The 25572-nt window shown below is 46.7% G+C and overlaps 1 pseudogene; it reads right to left on the bottom strand.

The window, feature by feature from the left end:
- Positions 1-603: 603 nt before the first annotated feature.
- Positions 604-22447, bottom strand: LOC137348726 (zinc finger protein 585A-like; annotated as a pseudogene).
- Between the last annotated feature and the right edge of the window lie 3125 nt (positions 22448-25572).

The raw sequence follows: 25572 nt of genomic DNA, 5'->3' as shown, positions 1-25572 counted from the left end.
CATGCTCATTGCAGGATATTCACATTCAGTAACCAGTTTGTGCAGGGTTTTCAGAAATTACTTCAGACACACACTGCTGTGTAAATGGAAGCAAGTTTCAAATTCCTATTGACAGACCAATGTTTTTGCTGCAGACCAGTGACTTGCCAGCTACTGATCCTGCACCATTAATTTTAAACCATGTCAAATGAGCTGTGTCAGTTCTCAGGTGGTCTCTGCTAAGATATCCCATGAAGGCAAAAACAAACATTGGGAATTGGTCTGTGTTTACACACACCTCCTTTTTGGCCATTTACAGAAGACTGACACACTGAAGTTGTGAAGGAGTATGCAGTTCCACCCACTTGCTTTCCTGGTTGAAATTCATTTCCACCAAGGTCATAGAGTTATACAGCACAGAAACAGGCCCTTCGGCCCATCGTGAAAATTATAAAAATAAAGATGACTTAAAAACAGGTTAAAAAGACCTCCTTTGTGATTGGTCAGCTTTAAAAGAAATTGGAAGTCAGTGAAGTGGTCTTTTGGTTAAGGTCGGAAAGGAAGAAGCTAATGGTGGGTATCTGAAACCCCAATGTCAGAAATTCACTATTTGGCAGAAATTTCTCATCCCTGATTTACTTGTGAACTCGCTTGTGTTTCAGCAGGTCAGATGATTTAGTGAATCCCTTCACACGCTCTGAACAGGTAAACGACCTCTCCCCATGTGAACTCGTTGGTGTGTCAGCAAGTGGGATGAAGTAGTGAATCGTTTCCCACACTCAGAGCAGATGAACGGCCTCTCCCCAGTGTGAACCCGCTGGTGTCTCAGCAGGCGGGATAACAGAGTGAATCCCTTCCCACACTCTGAGCAGGTGAATGGCCTCTCCCCAGTGTGAAGTCGCTGGTGTGCAAGAAGGCTGGATGATTGAGTGAATCCCTTCCCACACTCTGAGCAGGTGAATGGCCTCTCCCCAGTGTGAACTCGCTGGTGTCGCAGCAGATGGGATAATAGAGTGAATCCCTTCCCACACTCTGAGCAGTTGAACGGCCTCTCCCCTGTGTGAAGTCGCTGGTGTGCAAGAAGGTTGGATGATTGAGTGAATCCCTTCCCACACTCTGAGCAGGTGAATGGCTTCTCCCCAGTGTGAACTCGCTGGTGTGTCAGCAGGTTGGATGAATCAGTGAATCCCTTTCCACACTCAGAGCAGGTGAAAGGCCTCTCCCGAGTGTGAACTCGCTGGTGTGTCAGCAGGTTGCATGAAGTAGCAAATCCCTTCCCACACTCAGAGCAGGTGAAAGGCTTCTCCCCAGTGTGAACTCGCTGGTGTGTCTGCAAGTTGGATGAAGTAGCAAATCCCTTCCCACACTCAGAGCAGGTGAAAGGCCTCTCCCCGGTGTGAACTCGCTCATGTGTCAGCAGGTTGGATGAAGTAGCAAATCCCTTCCCACACTCAGAGCAGGTGAATGGCCTCTCCCCAGTGTGAACTCGCTGGTGCGCAAGAAGGCTGGATGAAGTAGTGAATTCCGACCCACACTCTGAGCAGGTGAACAGTCTCTCCCCGGTGTGAAGACGCTGGTGTTCAGTGAGATTGCCTAATCGCCTAAACCCAGTTCCACAGTGAGAACACCTGAAAGGTCTCTCGTCAGTGTGAACACGTTGATGCATCATCAGTTCAGTGGAAATTTTATAGCAACTCCCACAGTTTGGACATTTAAAAATTCTCTTCAGTGTGAATGCACTGATGTCTCAGCAGGTTAGCTGATTGAGTGAACTCCTTCCCACACTCAGAGCAGGTGAATGTTCTCTCCAGGCTGTGACTGCGTGGATGAGTTTCCAGTTTAAATGGATAATTCAATCCCTTTCCACAGTCCCAGATTTACATGGTTTCTTCCCAGTGTGACTGCCCTTGTGGTTCCACAGGCTGGACGATCGGCTGAAACCACGTCCACACGCAGAACACGTGTCCAGTTTCGCCCCACTGTGATCGGTGCTTTTGCCTTCTACCTTCAAAATCTGATGATTTCAGGTTACGATAAATTGGGCGACTCCTTCAGGTCCTGATCAAATGTTTGCTTTGCATTTCACAGCTGCAAATCCTCCCCTTCTAAACCCTGTGAAATTGATTTAAAACAGAAAAAAAAGTGAGAGGGAACCCACTAAAACACAGGTCAGGTTGTGAAATGAAGCTGAACGAATCTGGTAATTTATGGGGCCGGCACTAGGAAAAAGTGACCATAAAAGCTGCTGGATTGATGTACAAACCCAACTGGTTCATTAATGTCCTTCAGGGAAGGGAACCTGCCACCCAGCCTGGACCTACCCAAGACTCTGCCCTCTATGGAGAGAGAGAAAAGTGGGAGGAGCAGGGAGAGGAGAGGTATTTTATTTATCGACAACTCGACCAGAACTTTGACAGAACCTCCCAAACCATCAACCTCCATCATCCAGAAGGACCAGGGTAGCAGGTGTATGCGAACACCATCACCTCCAAGTTCCCCTCGAAGTCACACACCATCCTGATTTGTCTGACATCCAGTACTGAATGAAGAGAAATTTCCTCCAATTAAATATTGGGGCGTCTGAAGCCATTGTCTTCAGTTCCTACGACAAACTTCACTCCCTAGCCACCAACACTATCCCTCTCCCTGGCAACTGTCTGAGGCTAAACCAGACCATTCATAACCTTGGTGTCATAGTTGACCCCAAGATGAGCTTCCGACTGCATATTGATGCCATCACTGAGACCGCCTATTTCCACCTCAGCAACGTCACCCGACTTTGCCACTGCCTCAGCTCATCTGCCTCTGAAACTTACATCCGCCCATTTGTTACCTCTCAACTTGACTATTCCAACACTATCCTGGCCGGCCGGCCTCCCACATTCTACCCTCCGTAAACTTGAGATCATCCAAAAATCTGCTGCCTGTGTGCACCTGCCCTGATAACCCCCTCCCCAGGCCTGTCAGTCAAACCCCCCACTCCTCCCAGTCCACAGCTCAGCCTATCAGCTTGCAGCTTCCCGCATCTTGAGCCAGCCCTGCCCAGGTGTGGCCCAGTCCAAGGGGAGTCTTTGTGGAACCAGGGAGTGGGGAAGGGGGGACCTCCTGCCCTGTGCTGTGTCCCAAATGGTTCCTCCCTCCCCTTTATAACTGAGCTCAGTTTCCTTTAAAGTTTTGTCCTTTGATGTTACAGTTTATTAATCTTTAATTCCTCCAAAAGAGCTGGAAGTCTGGCGGCCGTTAACCCCGGGCCTGTCACCGGGAGAAATCCCGCAGCTGCCGCCCAGCTCGGTGCAAACGTGGGACCGGGAGCTTCTTACTGGTGATGTTGAGGCCTACATTGGGTGTTTATGAAGCCTCCCCACCCGCTGGCTCCACCGCTCCCTCCGCCAAGCCGCTGCTTACCGGCAGCAGGACCAACTCTCAAGCGTCTCTCCACCGCCATTACTCACATTCGCTCCAAACCCTGTGCCGCAATGAGCCTGCGTACTGGATACTGCCATAATTGTCGGCTGATTGACGGCAGCTTCGGACCAATAGAAAGAGGGGGTGGGGGAGGAACGCCGAGACGACCCCGCCCCTCACGTGCTCCGATTCGTTGGAGGATCCATATCCCATGCAGTCCTCCAGCCCCGCCCCCGGTCTTCCTATTGGTGGGGAGCTAATGTCAATTTGCCGGGCGGGCGGTGTGAGGTGAGCGTGCGTGGCCAACAGGGGCTGAGGCGGGGAGCCCGGTTCCAGCAGGTTCACAGAATCACTGAATTGCAACAGTGCAGGAGGAGGCCATTCGGCCCATCGTGTCTGCACTGGCTCTCCGAAAGAGCAATTCGCTCAGTTCCATTCCGTCACCTTCTCGCTGTCTCTCTTTGGCCTCCTCGTCTCGAGAGACAATGGATACGCGCCTGGAGGTGGTCAGTGGTTTGTGGGGCAGCGCCTGGAGTGGCTATAAAGGCCAATTCTCGAGTGACAGGCTCTTCCACAGGTGCTGCAGAGAAATTTGTTTGTCGGGGCTGTTGCACAGTTGGCTCTCCCCTTGCACCTCTGTCTTTTTTCCTGCCAACTGCTAAGTCTCTTCGACTCGCCACACTTTAGCCCCGCCTTTATGGCTGCCCGCCAGCTCTGGCGATCGCTGTCAACTGACTCCCGCGATTTGTGATCAATGTCACAGGACTTCATGTCGCGTTTGCAGACATCTTTAAAGCGGAGACATGGAGGCCGATGGGTCTGATACCAGTGACGAGCTCGCTGTATAATGTGTCCTTGGGGATCCTGCCATCTTCCATGCAGCTCACATGGCCAAGCCATCTCAAGCGCCACTGGCTCAGTAGGGTTTATATGCTGGGGATGTTAGCCGCCTCGAGGACTTCTGTGTTGGAGATATGGTCCTGCCACCTGATGCCAAGGACTCTCCGGAGGCAGCGAAGATGGAATGAATTGAGACGTCGCTCTTGGCTGACATACGTTGTCCAGGCCTCGCTGCCATAGAGCATGGTACTGAGGACACAGGCTTGATACACTCGGACTTTTGTGTTCCGTGTCAGTGCGCCATGTTCCCACACTCTCTTGGCCAGTCTGGACATAGCAGTGGAAGCCTTTCCCATGCGCTTGTTGATTTCTGCATCTAGAGACAGGTTACTGGTGATAGTTGAGCCTAGGTAGGTGAACTCTTGAACCACTTCCAGAGCGTGGTCGCCAATATTGATGGATGGTGCATTTCTGATGTCCTGCCCCATGATGTTCGTTTTCTTGAGGCTGATGGTTAGGCCAAATTCATTGCAGGCAGCCGCAAACCTGTCGATGAGACTCTGCAGGCACTCTTCAGTGTGAGATGTTAAAGCAGCATCGTCAGCAAAGAGGAGTTCCCTGATGAGGACTTTCCGTACTTTGCTCTTAGATGGGCAAGATTGATCAACCTGCCCCCTGATCTTGTGTGGAGGAAAATTCCTTCTTCCGAGGACTTGAACGCATATGAAAGCAGTAGGGAGAAGAAAATCCCAAAAAGTGTGGGTGCGAGAACACAGCCCTGTTTCACGCCACTCAGGATAGGAAAGGGCTCTGATGAGGAGCCACCATGTTGAATTGTGCCTTTCATATTGTCATGGAATGAGGTGATGATACTTAGTAGCTTTGGTGGGCATCCAATCTTTTCTGGTAGTCTGAAGAGACCACGTCTGCTGACGAGGTCAAAGGCTTTGGTGAGATCAATGAAAGCAACGTAGAGGGGCATCTGTTGTTCGCGGCATTTCTCCTGTATCTGACGAAGGGAGAACAGCATGTCAACGGTCGATCTCTCTGCACGAAAGCCACACTTCTCGCTGTAAGCCTGCACATTTATCTCATGTAACAATCTTTTGAACCTTTTCCCTTTTGAATGCTTCAATTGAACCTGCCTCTGCCGCATTCTCAGACAGCGCATTCCAGACCTTAACCACTCGCTGCGTGAAAAAGTTCCTCAAGTCACTTTTGCTTCTCTTACCAAATACTTGAAATCTGTGCCCTCTCGTTCTTGATCCTTTCACGAGTCGGAACAGTTTCTCTCTATCTACTCTGTCCAGGCCCCTCTTGATTTTGAATACCTCGATCAAATCACCTCTCAGCCTTCTCTTCAAGGAAAACAATCCTAACTTCTTCAATGTATCTTCATAACTGAAGTTCCTTATCCTTGTAACCATTATCGTGATTTTTTTTTTGTACTCTCTCCCATGCCCTCATGCCTTTCTGAAAGTGTGGTGCCCAGAACAGGACACAATACACCAGCTGAGGCTGAACTAGTGTCTTATACAGGTTCAACATAACTTCCTCGCTCTTGTACTCTATACCTCTATTAATAAAGCCCTTGATCCTGTATGCTTTATTAACTGCTCTCTCAACCTATCCTGCCATATGACTTATGCACATATACACCCAGGTCCCTCTGCTCCTGCACCCTTTTAGAATTGTACCATTTATTTTATATTTTCTCTCCATGTTTTTCCTACCAAAATGTATCACATCACATTTCTTTGCATTGAACTTCAGCTGCCACCTATCTGCCCATTCCACCAACTTGTCGAGGTCCTTTTGGAGTTCTACACTATCCTCCTCACAGTTCACAATGCTTCCCAGTTTCATTTCATCTGCAAACTTTGAAATTGTGCCCTGTACACCAAAATTTAGGTCATTGATAGACATCAGGAAAAGCAAGGGTCCCAACATTGATCCCGAAAAACATCCATTAACCAGTACTTTTGTTTCTTGTCACCTCCACAAAACTCCAGCAAGTTGGTTAAACAGGATTTTCCCTAATTAACCAACATTTGTCCATGTGACTATTAATTTTGTCCCAAGTTATTCTTTCTAGAAGTTTTGCCACCACTGAAGTTAAACTGACTACCCTGAAGCTGCTGGACTTATCTTTACCACCCTTTTTGAACAAGGGAGTAACGTTTGCAATTCTCCAGTCCTCTGGCACCACCCCGAGTCTAAGGGAGACTGAAAAAATCTGCGATTTTCACCTTCACTTCCCTCAGTATCCTTGGATGCATCTTATCTTGTCCTGGTGATTTATCCACTTTAAGTACAGACAGCCTATCTAATACGCCTTCTGTATCAATTTTAAACCCTTCTAGTGTCTCAATTACCTCCTCTTTCACCATTGCCTGGGTTGCATCTTCTTCCTTGGTAAAGACAGATGCAAAATATTCATTTAATACCTCAGCTATGCCCTCTGACTCCAGGTGTAAATCCCTTTAATAGTCCCTAATCGTCCCCACACTTCCTTTTGCCACCTTTTTACTGTTTATACGTCTATCAAAAACTTTGGGATTCTCTTTAATACTAGCTGCCAGTCTCTTTTTATGCTCTCTCTTTGCTTCTCTTACTTGCTTTTTCACTTCCCCTCTGGACATTATATTCAGCCTGGTTCCAGATATTTTCTACCTGGTCTCTGTCATAAGAACACTTTTTCTTCTTTATCTTAATTTATTTATTTTATTTAGAGATACAGGACTGAAACAGGCCCTTCGGCCCACCAAGTCTGTGCCAACCATCAACCACCCATTTATGCTAATCCTACACTAATCCCATATTCCTACCACATCCCCACCTGTCCCTATATTCCCCTACCACCTACCTATACTAGGGGCAATTTATAATGGCCAATTTACCTATCAACCTGCAGGTCTTTGGCTGTGGGAGGAAACCGGAGCATCCGGCGAAAACCCACACAGACACAGGGAGAACTTGCAAACTCCACACAGGCAGTACCCAGAATTGAACCCGGGTTGCTGGAGATGTGAGGCTGCGGTGCTAACCACTGCGCCACTGTGCCCTATTTTGTCATCCAGGAAGTCCTTGATTTGTTTGCCCTGCCTTTTCCCTTCAAGGGAACATATGTTGACTCTGCCTGAACTATCTCATCTTTAAAGGTAGCCCATTGTTTAGCTACCAGTTTTCCTGTCAACTTTTGAATCCAATTTATTCGGCCAGCTCCATTCTCACCCCATTGACGTTGGCTTTCCTCCAGTTAATTATTCTTACTCTGGATTGCTCTTTGTCCTTTTCCATAGTCAGCCTAAATCTTATGAGACAATGATCAATCTCCCCTACATGCTCTCCTACTGATACTTGATCCACTTGGCCACACCTCATTCCCAAGAACCAGGTCTAGCAGTGCCTCCTTTCGCATTGGACTAGCAACATACTGCTGTGGAAAATTTTCCTGAACACACTCTGGGAACTCTTGCCCCTCACTGCCCTTTACACGACTACTATTCCACTCTATGTTTGGATAATTAAAGTCCCCCATGATAACTACCCTATAATTTTTGCACCTCTCTGTAATTTCCTTGCAAATTTGTTCCTCCACCTTCTTCCCACTAGCTGGTGGCCTTTAGACAACATCGAGCAAATTAACTGCACCGTTTTTGTTCCTTAGCTCCAGCCAAATTGATTCTGTCTTCGACCCCTCTGGGACATCCTTTTACTCCAACACTGCAATGCTCTCATTAATCAATACTGCCACCCCTCTCCCTCTTTTCCCTTTCCTATCTTTCCTGAACACCTTGTATCCAAGAATATTTAGCACCCAGTCCTGCCGTTCTTTGAACCAGGTTTCTGTCATAGCCAGAACATCATATTTCCACATGGCAATCTGTGCCTGTACCTCACCAATCTTATTAACCACACAGTGCATTCACATACATGCACATTAACCCTGATTCAGACTTTATTACTTTCTCCCTTACTCTGACCCCACGCAATAACTTCCTATTCCCTATTCTAGTGCTATCTATCTCCCCCAGTATTATGTGCATCTTGGTATTCCTCTCAGATATTTCCTACTGGTTCCTCCACACCCCTGACAAGTTACCAGTTTTGCTTACCTCCAATCTGAGGTCCCTCTTAGGTTCCCATCCCTCTACCAATCTAGTTTAAACCTTTCCCAACAGTACCAGCAAACCTTCCTGTGAGGATATTAGTCCCAGTCCTGCCAGGATGCAACCTGTCTGTCTTGTGCAGGTCCCAATGCCTCAGAAATCTGATGCCCTCCCTCCTACACCGGTTCTCCAGCCATGTGTTCGATCACTCAATTCTCCTATTCCTGTGCTCACTTGCACATGGGACTGGGAGTATCCTGAGATTACTGCTTTTGAGGTCCTACTTTTTAATCTCCTTCCCAGCTCCCTCAAATCTGCTTTCAGGACCTCATTCCTCTTCTTACCTATGTCTTTGGTACCAATATGGACCATGACCTCCAGCTGTTCACCCTCCCCCAGAAGAATGTCCTGCAGCCATTCCGTGACATCCTTGACCCTGGCACCAGGGAGGCAACACACCATCCTGGAGTCTCGTTTACTGCTACAGAAATGCCTGTCTGTTCCCCTAACTAACGAATCCAGTATCACTACTGCTGTACCACTCTTCTTCCTGCCCTCCTGTGCAGCTGAGCTACCTGTGACTCTGACTGCACTTCTCTGAGGAACCATCACCCTCACCAGTATCCAAAATGGAAAACCGATTAGCGAGTGAGATCGCCTCAGGGGACTCCTGCACTACCAGCCTGGTTCTCTTAGACTGCCTGGCGGTCACCCATTCTCTATCTGCCTGCATCCCCCTAACCTGTTGGATGATCACCTCCCTACATGTGCTATCCATGTAGTTCTCTGCCTTGCAGATACACCACAGTGACTCCAGGCGCCGATCGAGTTCCGTAACCCGGAGCTCAAGCTTCTGCCGCTGGCGAAACATCCTGCAGATGTGTTTGTCCAGGACACATGGTGTATCCATAACTTTCCACATGCCACAGGCTGTACATCCACTTGACACAGCTGCCCTGCCATACCTTAACTTAACAGACTATTTATTCCAAGTAGAATAACTTTCCAAATACTCACCAAACAGCTCCTTCCACTGCACTGGAGCAAGAACCATATACTGGAGGGTTAAAAACAGTAGAAAAATATTAGGAAAATGGAGCACATCCTTCACCCTTCACTGAACTCGCCACTCAACAAACTCGAATCTCCACACTCAGCGTGCAATCTGCACACCATTTGCAGACTGCACCCAGACCTCTGCATTTCTACTTCTAAAGCTGAAACTGCAGCAACCATATTAGACTGGTCAGCTACTTAACTAGTCAGCAATTCTGCGGTAGATCCTGTTAATCCACGGCTAAGACTGTAAGAAACTTACTTTGCTTTCTTAACCTTATTTTACTTCCTTAACCCTGCTTTAACTAGAGGGTAAATTCCAGTTAAATGCTAATTGCAGACCAGACTTTTAAAAAGATAACACTAAAAATGCCCACCCACCAAACTCGAATCTTCACACTCAGCTTGCAATCTGCACACCATTTTGGTTTAAATTTAAATCCACTCTAACAGGAACCTTTAGGTCGATGAGACTGTCTGAAGGAGCCAACATTATAAACCCACAGCTAAACCTGTAGGCAATTAGTTCAAATCGTTTCAATCACATGTTTAAATTTAAATTGGGATTTATATTGTGGCAATTTTGTACATTTCTGGATAAATCAGCATTTCTGCTGCACTCACGTCGGCCTTTTCCTAATACAGTAAGGAGACGGTGATATCAGACAAATGGAAGGTCAGTGGGGCTTTAAGTCAGCAGCTGACTCACACCAGGATGAGTCTGATTTCCGTCCACTCTGGTTAATGTTGTTCTTATCCACTGTCAGCTTCACGGACCCTGATTGGAAATGACTGGGAACATTGGTCCAATTGTGTTCTGTCTGAGGTCACAGTCCTGGGTTCATCTTGGGTGTTGTGTTGACCTTGGAGCGGCAGCTACTCTGTGTCTGAGTTGGAGAATCAATGTCAGTGAATAGAAACAGAAACCAAGCAAGATAGAAAGAGACAGAGAGAGACAGAAAGAGGGTGGCAGATAAAAACAGATTAACCGACAGACAGACTGACAGTGAGAGACAGACAGAGTGAATGTTAAAACTTGAGTTTGATATATTTTTATCGGGTAAGGTTATTAAGGGATACAAAACCAAACCGGGTAAATGTAGCTGAGATACAGACCGGGTAAATGTAGCTGAGGACATTCAATATTGTATTGAATGGCAGAACAGGCCCGAGGGGCTGAATGGCCTCCCCCTGTTCATGTGTTGCTCTATTTTACAGAATCACCGAGACTGATGCCCTATTGCTCCTCTCACAATCTGGGAACTTCTATAATAAAAACAAGAAATGCTGGAAATACTCAGCATATATGGTAGCATCTGTGGAGAGAGAAGCAGCGTTAATGTTTTAGGTCAGTGATGCTACAGGAGATACATGGATGGTTTTTCACATTGCAGGGTAGATGCCAGTGTTGGTGCTGTACTGGAACAGCTTGGCTAGGGGCGTGGCATGTTCTGGAGCACAGGTCTTCAGTGCGATTGCCAAAATGTTGTCAGGGTCCATAGCCTTTGCAGTATCCACTGCTTTCAGTTGTGTCTTGATATCACATGGAGTGAATCGAATTGGCTGAAGACTGGCATCTGTGACTTCAGGAAGAGACCGAGATGGATCATCCACTCAGCACCTCTGGCTGAAGGTTATTGCAAATGCTTCAGCCTTTTCTTTTGCACTCTGTGCTGGGCTCCCCCATCATTGAGGATGATATTTGTGGAGGCACCTCCTCCAGTTAGTTGTTTAATTGTCCACCACCATACATGACTAGATATGGCAGGACTGCAGAGCTTAGATCTGATCCGATGGTTGTGTGATTGCTAAGCTCTGTCTATCACATGCTGCTTATGCTGTTTGGCATGCAAGTAGTCCTGGGTTGTAGCTTCACCAGGTTGACACCCCATTTTGAAGTATTTCTCGTACTGCATCTGGCATGCCCTCCTGCACTCTTCATTGAGCCAGAATTGATTCCCCCAGCTTGATGGTAATGGTAGGGCGGGGGATATGCCGGGCAATGAGGTTACAGATTGTAGTTGGGTACAATTCTGCTGCTGCTGATGGCCCACAGCACCTCATGGATACTCAGTTTTGAGTTGCTAGACCTGTTCAAAATCTATCCCATTTAGAACATTGTTAGTGCCACACAACATGATGGAGGGTATCCTCAATGTGAAGATGGGACTTCATCTCCACAAGGATTGTGCACTGGTCACTCCTACTAGTACTGTCAATGACAGATGCATCTGCAACAGGCACAGGTCAAGTATGTTTTTCCCTCTTGTTGGTTCCCGTGCAGTGTGTGTACCTGCCCTGATATTCCCCTCCCCATGCCTGTCAGTCAAACTCCCCATTCCTCCCAGTCCACAGCTCAGCCTCGCAGCTTCCTGCACCTTGAGCCAGCCCTGCCCAGGTGTGGCCCAGTCCAAGGGGAGTCTTTGTCGAACCAGGGAGGGGGGAATCTCCTGTCCTGTGCTGTGTCCCAAATGGTTCCTCCCTCCCTCCCCTCCCCCAGGCCCCTTTATAACTGAGCTCAGTTTCCTTTAAAGTTTTGTGCTTTGATGTTACAGTTTATTAATCTTCAATTCCTCCAAAAGAGCTGGAAATCTGACGGTCGTTAACCGGGACCCATCACCGGGCGAAGCCCCGCAGCTGCCGCCCCGCTCAGTGTAAACGCGGCACCCGGAGCTTCTTATTTGAGCTGACGGCCGACACCGGGTGTTTCTGAAGCCTCCCCGCCCACCCACGGGCGCCAATCCTCCCCTGCGCTCCGCCGACTCTCACCCGCTGCAAAAGCGTCTCCAGCACTCGCACAGCTCTGATCACAGTAACACTGCGCATACTCCAGTTACAATCTAGCGCTGTGTCTGAGCGTTGAGTTGCTGCAGTGTGCATAGGGAACAGTCACTTCCGCGGGAATGCTGGGTAATAGATTCACCATTGAAAGTGCTAATTAGGGAATAGAAAATGAGTTTTTATGATCCGATTGAAATGACTGTATCCATAGGTTTCCAACTCAGACGGACAAGTGAATCTTCCCACAGTCCCCGCATTCCCACCGTTGAGGAGTTTCACAGGCCAGACGATTAGCTGAAGATACATTCATATTAGGGTGGCACAGTGGTTAGCACCACAGCCTCACAGCTCCAGCAACCCAGGTTCACTTCTGGGTACTGCCTGTGCAGAGTTTGCAAGTTCTCCCTGTGATCGCATGGGTTTCTGCCAGGTGCTCCGGTTTCCTCCCACAACCAAAGACTTGCAGGTTGATAGGTAAATTGTCCATTGTAAATTGCCCCTAGTGTAGGTAGGTGGTAGGAGAATGGTGGGGACGTGGTAGGGAATATGGGGTTAATGTAAGATTAGTATAAAATGGCACAGACTCAGTGGGGCACAGACTCAGCTGTATCTCAATAAATAAATAAATACAGAACATGCACACTATTTCTCACCCTGTGATTGGGACGTTTTCCTTCTATATCCAAAGGCCGATGATATTCGGTTCCTGATGAATCAGGTGATTCTATCAGAATATGATGCAATGTTTGATTTGTATTTCCCATCTTTTCACACAGAGAGTGGTGGGGGTTTGGAACTCACTGCTTGAAAGAGTAGTTGAGGCATTCAAAAGGAGTCTGGATATGCACCTCAAGTGCTGTAATCTGCAGGGCTATGGACCAAATGCTGGAAGATGGGATTGGAATAGGTGGATCATTTTTCGGCCCGCACAGACATGACGGGCCATGTGGCCTCTTTCTGCGCCTTAAACCTTCTATGATTCTATCTATAAATCCTCCTCTTCTAATATCTGTAAAATGTTTTAAGTACAGTATGAAATTTAAAACAGACAATTCGTGAGTCCATGGAATATTTTGAAGGTGCTATCTTCAGTTTGGAGCACCATACCTTCGGAAGGATGTGGATGGAATATGGTCTAGATTCACCAGAATGTTAACAGAACTCCAACAGATAAATTAGGACAAGTGATTACACAAACTTGGGTTGTATTTCCTGGAATGTAGATGGTTGGAGGTGATTTGGTACAAGTTTTCCAGCTGTTAGCAGAACTGGTATTGGAGATCGAGGAAAACAATTTCTGCTGGTTGATGAGTCTAGCACGAGGGGAGGCAGTCTTAAAATTAGAGTGAAATCTTTCAGGAGTGAAGTTAGGAAACACTTCTACATCTGAACTGCATCCAATGCAATTATATCCTTCCTTAAGTAAGGAGACCAAAACTGTACACACTACTCTAGGTGAGCTCTCACGAATGCCCTCTAAAGTCATAGCAAAACTTTCCTACTTTTATACTCCATTTCCCTTGCAATAAAGGCTAACATTCCATTTGCCTTCCTAATTACTTGCCGTACCTACATGCTAACTTTTCGTGATTCAGTTACAAGGACATCCAGATCCATCTGTACCATAACATTCTGCAGTCTTTCTCCATTTAAATAATATTTATTTATTTTATTTAGAGATACAGCACTGAAACAGGGCCTTCGGCCCACTGAGTCTGTGCCGACCAACAACCACCCATTTATACTAACCCTACAGTAATCCCATATTCCCTATCACCTCCCTACACTAAGGGCAATTTACAACAGCCAATTTACCTATCACCTGCAAGTCTTTTGGATGTGGGAGGAAACCGGAGCACCTGGCAAAAACCCACGCAGACACAGGGAGAACTTGCAAACTCATCAGCTGCTGGAGATGGCATTCCTTAACACCTGAAAGGAAGAAAAAAAGCTTTTGTTAATGCGTCAGGTAAGATGAAGGATGAAATGAAATTATAGAGTAGAACAGCTTTGAGATACAGTGAGGCAGTGCTTCTGGAGAGAGAGGTCCAGTGTGTACATGTGGCGGCTCATGGCACTGAGTGTGGATCTCAGGATGCTGTGAGAACAGCAGTCTGAGGAACATTGCATTTCTCTGAGATACCTGTGATCCTGGGTGGATTCAAAACATGAAGGGTGAAACTGCAATTGGAACCCACGTGGAATAAGTTGGAGCCGGAGACAGGCACTGAGGAAGGAGATGTGGCTATTTCCAGGATGGAAATAGAATGCAATGAAGGTGAACAAGGTAAAAGAAACAAACGAAAATCCCGTCGGAGAGCAAAGCAGAACATCTTCATTTAGGCATTCCGGAAGAGAAGTGGCAGTGAATTAAACACTAAAATAAAAGCAAAATACTACAGATGCTGGAAATCTGAAATAAAAACAGGAATTGCTGGAAATACTCAGCAGGTCTGGCAGCATCTGTGGAGAGAGAAGCAGAGTTAACATTTCAGGTCTGTGACCCTTCATCAGAACTGGCAACGATTAGAAATGTAATAGGTTTCAAGCAAATAAAGCGGAGGTGGGGCAAGAGATAACAAAAGAGGGGTTGATAGGACAAGGTCACAGCGAATAACTGACCAGAAGGTTATGGAGCACAGGCAAACGGTATGTTAAAGTGTGGTGAAAGACAAAGCATTAGTGCAGAGAGGGTGTTAATTGACAGAAAAATGAGCACCCCTGGCCCAAAGCACAAACATGAAAAAAAAGTGGGTAGACACAGTAGAAAGAAACTAAACAAATTAAAATAAAATAAACAAAGAGAAAAGAAAACAAATGCAAAAAATAAAAATAAAAAATGGGGCTCATCATGCTCTGAAATTATTGAACTCAATGTTCAGTCTGGTAGGCTGTATTGTGCCTAATCGGTAAATGAGACGCTGTTCCTCGAGCTTGAATTGATGTTCACTGGAACACTGCAGCAATCCCAGGACAGAGATGTGAGCATGAGAGCAGGGCGAGTGTTGAAATGGCAAGCAACAGGAAGCTCGGGGTCATGCTTTTGGATTGAGTGGAGGTGTTCCGCAAAGTGGTCACCCAATCTGTGCTTAGTCTCCCCAATGTAGAGGAGACCACGTTGTGGGCAGCGAATACAGTATTTGAAAGAAGGACAAGTAAATCGCTGCTTCACCTGAAAAGAGTGTTTGGGGCCTTGGATAGTGAGGAGAGAGGAGATAAATGGGTAGCTAATACATCTCCTGGGAAGGTGCCGTGGGAAGGAGATGAGGTGGTGGGGGTAATGGAGGAGTGGACCAGGGTGTCACGGAGGGAACGATCCCTTCATAATGCTGACAGGGAAGGGGAGGGGATGATGTGTTTGGTAGTGGCATCACGCTGGAGGTGGCGGAAATGATGGAGGATGTTCCTTTGGATATGGAGGCTGATGGGGTGGAAAGTGAGGATAAGGCGAACCCTGTCGTGGTTCTGGGAGGGAGGGGAAGAGGTGAGGGTAGAGGTGCGGGAAATGGGCCGGACACAGTTGAGGGGCCTGTCAACCACAGTGGAGAGGAATCCTCAGTTGAGGAAAAAGGGAGACATAGCAGCTTCTTCCCATTCTGTCTCCCTCTCCCTGTCCACATGCACCCGAGAATGGCCTCTCCTTTCCCCCACTCACTCCATGTTCCTGCACCATTCTGCCTCTTACAAACAGCCCTCAGCTCCACTGAACGTGGCCTGGATTCAATGCTGATCTCCGAGTCCATATGCGGACCCGCTGCCAAAGTGATGTTGCTGCTGGAAGGACGCTGCTGTTTGCTCCTTTCCTCTGGGACTAGGATCTCTCCATTCGCGGCTGTTTTAAACCATCTTCTTCCGCTCACAGGCAGTGTTGGAGGAGGGGAGCGCAGGCGGAGATTTCTGCAACAAGTCGGAAAACATAAAGCAGTGGGAACTTTCCCCAATTGACTTTTATTAGATTCTGAGCAAAACGTCTGGGACGGGTGGCAAAGTTCAGAGAATGTTGAAAACTGGGGGCTTGCCCCTTTAAGAACTTCAATATGGGATCATTCTGCGCAGGGTGTTGCTGTTCATGAGCCCGTCCTCACAGAACAATCCTGCAGAAACATATGTGGAACGGGTCAGTCTGTGTGTTTGCTGGGATCATGCAGAAGTCAATATTTCACAGTAACAGTCCCAGATTAACTTAATCGGTGTGAAACACTCGCTCAGTGACAGTATGGCCCTGAACTACAGGACTGCAGCGAGTCCAACAGGGGAGAGAAGGTTAAACATGGGACATTGTTTATCACTCGCTGGCACTTTCCCTGAGTGTGGGGTTAATACTGTGTCTGTCTCTGCTACAATATCAGTGAGAGCTGAAGCTACATCTTCAATAGGATCTTTCTAGACAAAACGGGAATATACAAGGCTGTCTGCAATTGATACATTGTCTGACAGTCTGTCTCACCTTCCAAATTCTCTCTGTTTCTGTCTGTCCCTCCACCCTCTCTCTCATTCGCTATCCGCTCTCTCTCTCTTACACTGTATATATTTTTTAAATGCATTCATGGGATGTGAGCATCGCTGGCGAGGCCACCATTTATTGTCCATCCCTAATTGCCCTTGAGAAGGTGGTGGTGAGCCACCTTCTTGAACTACTGCAGTCCATGTGGTGTAGTTACACCCACAGTGCTGTTTGACCCAGCAACAGTGAAGGAATGGCAGGATTCTATGTAGCTTGGAGGGGAACTTGCTTTGGTGTTCCCATGCATCTGCTGACCTTTTCCTTCTAGGTCGTAGAATTGAAGGGGACAGGACAGGATGAACGAGCAGTTAATGAAGCATTTCTTTTGTATTCTTTCATGGGATGTATCCAGGGAAGATATCAGTAATGTCTCCCGGATCGCTAAACACAAAACCCAGTCTGTAAATCACTTTGAACTGCTGCACTTCTCTCTCACCTTCGATGTGTGAATAGAACATCGCACCTGGAAAACCCAGTTTAAATTTAAATCCACTCAGGAAATGTGTTTAATGGAAGCTTTTAGGTCGATGAGACTCTCGGAAGGAGCCCACATTGTAAACCCACAGGTAAACCTGTAGGCATTTAGTTCAAAGCATTTCATTCACATGCTTAAAGTTAAATTGGATTTATATTGTGACCATCTTTACACGTCCGGATAAGTCAGCTTTTCTGCTGCACTCAAGTCAGACATTTCCTAATACAGTAAGGAGACGGTGAGATCAGACAAATGGAAGATTAGTGGGACTTCAAGTCAGCAGCTGATTGACACCAGGATGAGTTCGATTCCCTTCCACTCTGGTTAATGTTGTTCTTATCCACCGTCAACTTCATGAACCCTGATTGGAAATGACTGGGAACATTGGTCCAATTGTGTTCTGTATGAGGTCACAGTCCTGGGTTCATCTTGGGTGTTGTGTTGACCTTGGAGTGGCAGCTACTCTGTGTCTGAGGTGGAGAATCAATGTCAGTGAATAGAAAATGAGACCGAACAAAACAGCGTTATGACAAAGCCCCCAATCAAAATATATGATTCTGGGAGCAACACACTGTCAATTCAGTCCCATCCTTCCACAGGTCGCAGCATATTTCTTGAAGCTTCCCAAATCGAAAAAAGCATCCAAATTGAACAATCTAGTAACCCCTGAATGAAGCAAACCAAACCAGGTATCTTTAGGAATCAACAAATTAACAATTTATTAAAAAATTAAAATCTTAAACATTACTAAAATAAACCAATATCTAAAGACCTTATAACTTATTAAAAAAACTAACTCCTGCATTCACATACATGCACTCAGTTTTAAATTAGCTGACCGAGAAAATAGAAAAAAAATAAAGACTTTGCAAATTACGCTCCTGATGAATGGTCTTCCAGTACAACACAGTCAAAGTTCACTTGCAGTCTTCCAAGGTCTGATGAAAACTAAAGGTCCTTCCAAATATTGCGGTTCAGTAGTTCAGCTGTCGTGGTATTAAACTCTTCTTTTTTCCAGCAATGAGCAGGGCAGATATCAATAATTTGTTGTGAAAGAAAAAGTTTTTCTTACTTTTTATGGAATGAATTCAGCTTGAAACTTTGTAGAATTTTGAGAGAGAAATAACACAGCTCTTTTCCCTTCAGTTTAAATTGTCTCAGAGCTCCCAACTAACTGCTGCTCAGCTAATTTTAAAAATCAAGACTGCAACATTGAATCTCGTGTCCTCTCTCTCTCTGTCGCTGTTGCTTGACAACCAGAATGCACTCTGTATGATTGAGCCTCCGGAACCTTCTGCCTTAAAGATGTACTGATCTTTTTACAGCCTTAAAGGTGCACCACAATATTTCCAAGGAGACAAAAAAACACAGGACTGTAACAACAGAGTGACAGACAGACTGACAGTGAGAGACAGAGTGTATTTCAAAACATGAGGATATATTTACCTTGGGTAAGATTATTAAATGATGTTGAACTAAACTGTGTAAATGCAGTTGAGATGCAGATCAGTACTGAGGTAATTGAATGGTATAACAGGCTAGATGGACAGAGAGAGATAGAGAAAGTGAGAGACAGATAGACAGACAAGGAGAGTAAAAGACAGAGATAATTGAACGACAGAACAGCCTGAAGAGGTTAAATGGCCTCCTCTCACTCATGTGTTCCTCTATTTCACAGGATCGCCGCAACAGATGGCCTGAGGCTCCTCTCACAATCCCTGGACCTTCTGTTCCTGACAGTTATTCAGCAAGGATATTCAGGGTGGTCTAGACAGGACAACAACCTCCCCTTCACAGACACACGATCCCGACTGTGAGGTGAAGGTGCATCGGCGAGAATGATGGGTAGACACAGTGTGTTGTCATTGTGATGATAATCCTACCCTCAATAAACAAGCCATCTCCATGAATAAAATGTGAAACATGAAATTTAATTTGCAGCAAATCAGATCTGGGATTGTCTTTCTCACACATGGATGTCGAGATGGCTCACATGATCGGGGCTGGTGGAACTGGACAGGGTCTGACCCAGCAGTGACAGGACAGGACAGTCCCACTGGGAGGTGATAGAAAGCTGAATTAACACTCATGTCTATCATTTGCATGGAAAAATTAATTTTACAATGAGACTCAGTGGATATTTCCTGTCGGGTTACCTTTCAGCTGAAGGGAGGATAAACGTTTTCACATCACCAATCACATCAATGTTCACTATATCGAACAGCCCTGGTAAATGTTCCTGCAAGTCACTGTAACAGGACACTGATGAACTTTATATTCAGAAATATAAATGTACAAGGAGTTTATAGTATAATTTAGGTGAGTGGGGGCGGTGGTGTCTGTGATTATTAATCCATTTGAAAAGGGGTCCTTCAACCAAAACACTTTAGGAACCACTGATGTCAATTCGATTTGACTCTATGCTTCTTTTGTTCTTTTGGGCCTCCTTATCTCGAGAGACAATGGATACGCGCCTGGAGGTGGTCAGTGGTTTGTGAAGCAGCGCCTGGAGTGGCTATAAAGGCCAATTCTGGAGTGACAGGCTCTTCCACAGGTGCTGCAGAGAAATTTGTTTGTTGGGGCTGTTGCACAGTTGGCTCTCCCCTTGCGCCTCTGTCTTTTTTCCTGCCAACTACTAAGTCTCTTCGACTCGCCACAATTTAGCCCTGTCTTTATGGCTGCCCGCCAGCTCTGGCGAATGCTGGCAACTGACTCCCACGACTTGTGATCAATGTCACACGATTTCATGTCGCGTTTGCAGACGTCTTTATAACGGAGACATGGACGGCCGGTGGGTCTGATACCAGTGGCGAGCTCGCTGTACAATGTGTCTTTGGGGATCCTGCCATCTTCCATGCGGCTCACATGGCCAAGCCATCTCAAGCGCCGCTGACTCAGTAGTGTGTATAAGCTGGGGATGTTGGCCGCTTCAAGGACTTCTGTGTTGGAGATATAGTCCTGCCACCTGATGCCAAGTATTCTCCGAAGGCAGCGAAGATGGAATGAATTGAGACGTCGCTCTTGGCTGGCATACGTTGTCCAGGCCTCGCTGCCGTAGAGCAAGGTACTGAGGACACAGGCCTGATACACTCTATGCACTCACTGCAATTCTATGTAACTCTATGTTTCTGTGTCTCTGACTCCTGATGTAGCTGGAAGAGCTTTTACAAATATTACCACAATTGGTGCATCATCTCTCAGCTTCTCTAATGGCTGTTTTGGTCTCCCTCAATTGTGGGTGATCTTTGTCTCTATTCTCCCAAAAACTGAATTCATCTTGTTCCAAACTGGGTTCAATGTAAGACAGTTCGAGGAGTCAGGCATCATTCACCCCTAGACCAACACTGACAGGTAAAACCCCAGACAGTTCCTTAGTAAGGATTCCTCTGCTTCCTCACCATGGATTTGTCCGGATACTGAAACCCAGCTTTCTTACAGTCCACTCCTGGAGACCCCACTCCCTGAGCCTACAAACTTCAGCAGGGTCAGTGGTGGAGTTCCACAGTGGGAGTGATCCCAGAGTAACTCCCGTGGATATTCCGGGTCATGTATTTTTATTTATCCTGGTGTCTAACACTCACACATCAACAAATCAGAGAACTCCTGGAAACACGCTGCAGGTCCTTCCTTATCTGGAGATCAAATGTCTGTTGTATAATTGTACCAGCAGTTCACAGGCTCCTGTGAACTCCTCCATCTGCTATTTTCATGCAAACTTTAATCTATTTATTTTAAACAGGTTTGTTTTAAATGAGCTAACACCTGCCTTAAAATGATGGACTCAGGACTGTCACACAAACACATTAAATCTTTGTAAAATAATCACCACAGTCATTTTCAGACTGGAAACTTAAATCTGCCGTTTCACTTTCAGTCAGGAACAGATCACAGTTTTACACCAGTCTCTGATTTGACAGCACGTTTCCAGCATTCACCGTTGTTCTTCCTGACTCTAAACACAGTTGTAAAGGAGCCTTCTGTTCCGTGCCCAGGAGCTCTGAACCATGGAAGAGAGCGGCTGGGACATATTTCTTACAGGCCTCAGGATTAACCCACACGGGGACTTTGCTGTCAGTGAAGAGAGATGAGAAAGACCAAAGTGCCGTTTGTCCCTCTCAGTGTGATCGTGAAGGACTGTGTTTAGGCTGAAGTGCTGTTCCTGCCGTATGTTCCTCCCCCCAGATTGTCCTTTCTGAGCTCCAGCCAGGTGATGCTAAACACTCAGGTTGGAAAGACAAAAATCAACAATGTGTTTAAACTAAAGCTGATATATTTCAAATCTAGGCAGAATATTACACTCCAGCCCATAAATATGAGTTATTAACATCAGCAGAAACAAACACAACTGTCAGAATGAACATGGCTCAGTCCTGGATGTGATTATCAGCAGCAATAACAGCAGAATCCAACCCCTGAAGTTACTTGGAAACTCACTGGTGCCTCAGCAGATGGGATGATTGACTGAATCCCTTCCCACACATGGAGCAGGTGAACGGCCTCTCCCCAGTGGGAACTTGCTGCTGTCGCATCAAGTAATTTCTGCTTTTAAAGCTCTTCTCACAGTCAGAACGTTGAAAAGGTCTCTAATCAGTGTGAACAAGTTGGTGTCTCAGCAGGGTGAATGAATGACTGAATCCCTTACCGCACACGGAGCAGATGAACGGCCGCTCCCCAGTGTGAACTCGCTGGTGTGCCAGCAGGTTTGACGACCGAGTGAATCCCTTCCCACACTCGGAGCAGGTGAACGGCCTCTCCCCAGTCTGAACCCGTTGGTGTGCCAGCAGATGGGATGACTGAGTGAATTCCTTCCCACACATGGAGCAGATGAACGGCCGCTCCCCAGTGTGAACCCGCTGGTGTGTCAGCAGGTTTGATGACCGAGTGAATCCCTTTCCACAATCAGAGCAGGTGAATGGCCTCTCCCCAGTGTGAACTTGCTGGTGTTTTAACAAATCATATCTGCTTTTAAAGCTCTTCTCACAGTCAGAACAGTTAAAAGGTCTCTTATCAGTGTGAACATGCTGGTGTGGCAGCAGGTGAGATAACTGAGTGAATCTCTTCCCACACACGGAGCAGGAGAACGGCCTTTCTCCGGTGTGAATCCGCTGGTGTGTCAGCAGGTGGGATGGTTTGGAGAATCCCTTCCCACATTCAGAGCAGGTAAGTGGCCTCTCCCCGGTGTGACTGCGTCGATGCATTTCCAGCTCAGACGGGTAATTGAATCCCTTACCACAATCCCCACATTTCCATGGTTTTTCCATGATGCAGGTGGCCTTGTGCCTCTCCAGGTTGGATGATCAGTTGAAGCCTCCTCCACACACAGAACACGTTTCTCCCCGCTGTGAATGATGTGATTTTTTTCAGGCTGTGTAACTGGTTAAAGCTCTTTCCATAGTCAGTGCACTGGAACACTCTCGCTCGGGTGTGTGTGTCTCGGTGCTTTTCCAGTCACACTGATGTTTGAAAACTTTTCCCACAGACAGAACAGACAAACATTTCTCCTTCCACATTCAAAGAATGATGATATTCAGGTCCTGATGAATCACGTGACTGTCAGATCTTGATGTGAACTTTAGTTTGAGTCTCCTATTTGTAAATCCTTCCTACCTTAATATCCTGCAAAAAGAGTTTACAAAATTCATCACTGTTAGTACACAGTAGAAACTCAGAACAGACAATTCTAGTTTCTATGGAACATTTTTTTCCTCTCGTTCTTCCAAAGCTGTAAATCCCCATCCACACACTCTCCCTCCTCCCTGTACTGAAATCCAAACCCATGGCACCATCTGTACCATTTCTTTCCTCCACTGCCAGTTTTCTCCCTCTCTCTACTCTAGCTGGGTTCAGTTCTCCAGCCCTTGTGTGCAGAATGAGAATAAAATCAATGATTTTCTCTCCCAGTCACTGGGACCCTGAAGCCCCGCCCACTCTGTGTCGTCACCAAGACAGGCACGCATGCGCTCTGCTCGCCGCTCAACCAAGATGGCGACATTAATCTGAACCTGTTCCCAAGAAAAATCTCCGGAGCTGCACACGCGGGACCTGGAGCTTCTTATTCGGGGCTTGCGGCCTACACCGGGCATTTCTGAAGCCGCCCGCCGGCTCCAAAAGCGTCTGCAGCACTCTGATAAAAGTGATACTGCGCATGCTCCAAATGACAGGTCAGCACTGCACCTGCGCGCTGGGCTGCAGGGAGAGTGAAAAGAAGCAAAGGAGGCCGTTCAGCCCATCGTGTGCAAGCGACCGAATGAGTTATCCACTCAAACTAATCCCACCTTCCAGCACCTGGTCCATATCCCTGCAGGTTACAGCACCTTAGGCACACGTCCAGGTACCTCTTAAAAAAAAAATTGAGAGTTTCTGCTTCCACCACTGTTCCTGGCAGCGAATTCCAGACACCCACCACCCTCTGGGTGAAAATGTTTTTCTTCATGACCCTGCGAATCCTTCTATCAATCACCTTAAATCTGTGTCCCTTGGTAACCGACCTCCCTGCTAGGAGAAAGAGGTCCTTTCTGTCAACTCTGTCTAGAGTCATAGAGTCGTGAAGCATAGAAACAGGCCCTTCGGCCCACTGCGTCCATGCCAACCATAATGCCTATCTATACTAATCCCATCTGCTTGCATTAATTCCATATCTCTCTATGACTTGTTCATTCAAGTACCTGTCCAGATGCCTCTTAAATGTCATGACTGTTCCTGCCTCCACCACCTCCTCAGGCAGCTCATTTCAGATACCCACTATTCTTTGTGTGAAAAATTTACCCTTTTGATCCTTTAAACCTCCTCCCTCTCACCTTAAATCTATGCCCTCTAGTTTTAGTCACCCCTACCATAGGAAACAAACTCTGGCTATCTACCCTATCTATGCCTCTCATAATTTTATATACCTCTATCATGTCCCCTCTCAGCCTCCTTCGCTCCAGGGAAAACAGACCCAACCTATATAATCTCTCTTTATAACACAAGCCCTCCAAACCAGGCAACATCCTTGTGAATCTTTTCTGCACCCTCTCGAGCTTAATCACATCTTTCCTGTAGTGCGGCGACCAGAACTGCACACAGTACTCCAAATGCGGCCTAACCAACGTTATGTACAACTGTAACATGACATCCCAACTCTTGTACTCAATGCCTCGGCCGATGAAGGCAAGCATGCCATACGCCTTCTTCACTACCTTGTCTACCTGTGTTGCCACTTTCAGAGAACGATGTACTTGCACTCCAAGGTCTCTCTGCTCAACAACACTCCCCAGGGCCCTGCCATTCACTGTATATGTCTTGCCCTGGTTTAACTTCCCAAAATGCATCACTTCACACTTGTCTGCATTAAATTCCATTTGCCAATCCCTTGCCCACTTGATCTATATCCTGTTGTAACCTTAGACAACCTTCTTCACTGTCCACTATACCACCAATTTTGGTGTCATCTGCAAACTTACTAATCATGCCCCTTACATTCACATCCAAGTCATTAATATATATGACAAACAGAGGGCCCAGCACCGATCCCTGCAGCACACCACTGGTCACCGGCCTCCAATCTGAAAAACAGCCCTCCACTACCACCCTCTGCCTCCTATCACCAAGCTAATTTTGTATCTAATTTGCTAGCTCACCCTGGATCCCATGTGTTCGAACCTTCTGGACCAGCCTACCATGCGGGACCTTGTCAAAGGCCTTGCTAAAGTCCATGTAGACAATGTCCATCGGCCTGTCCTCATCAATCCTCTTGGTCACCTCCTTGAAAAACTCAAATTCGTGAGACATGATTTCCCATGCACAAAGCCATGCTGACTATCCCTAATCAGACCATGCCTTTCTAGATGCATATAAATCCTGTCTCTCAGAATCCCTTCCAATAACTTTCCCACCATTGATATAAGGCTCACCAGCCTGTAGTTCCCTGGCTTATCCCTGCTGCCCTTCTTAAATAAAGGCACAACATTAGCTATCCTCCAGTCTTCCGGAACCTCACCCGTGGCTAACGATGATACAAAAATCTCTGCCAGGGCCCCAGCAATCTCCTCCCTTGCTTCCCATAGCATCCTAGGATACACCTGGTCAGGCCCTGGGGATTTATCCACCTTAATGCGCTTCAAAACCTCCAACACCTCCTCCTTTGTAATGTTGATATGCTCCTGGATATAGGTGTCCCCTCCCCTGAACTGTAGGCCCCTCATAATTTTGTACACCTCAATCACGTCACCCCTCAGTCTCCTCAATTCCAGGGGAAACAACCCGAGCCTGTCCAATCTTTCCTCATAGCTGCAACTCTCAAGCCCTGAGAACATTCTTGTAAATCTCCTCTGCACCCTCACCGGAGCAATTATGTCCTTTCTGTAATGTGGTGACCAGAACTGGATGCAATACTCCAGCTGCGGCCGAACCAGCATTTTATACAACTCCAGCATCACATC

The sequence above is a fragment of the Heterodontus francisci genome, chromosome 34 (assembly GCF_036365525.1).
Source record: "Heterodontus francisci isolate sHetFra1 chromosome 34, sHetFra1.hap1, whole genome shotgun sequence".
Classification (NCBI taxonomy): domain Eukaryota; kingdom Metazoa; phylum Chordata; class Chondrichthyes; order Heterodontiformes; family Heterodontidae; genus Heterodontus; species Heterodontus francisci.
This window is presented reverse-complemented; position numbering and strand designations above follow the sequence as displayed.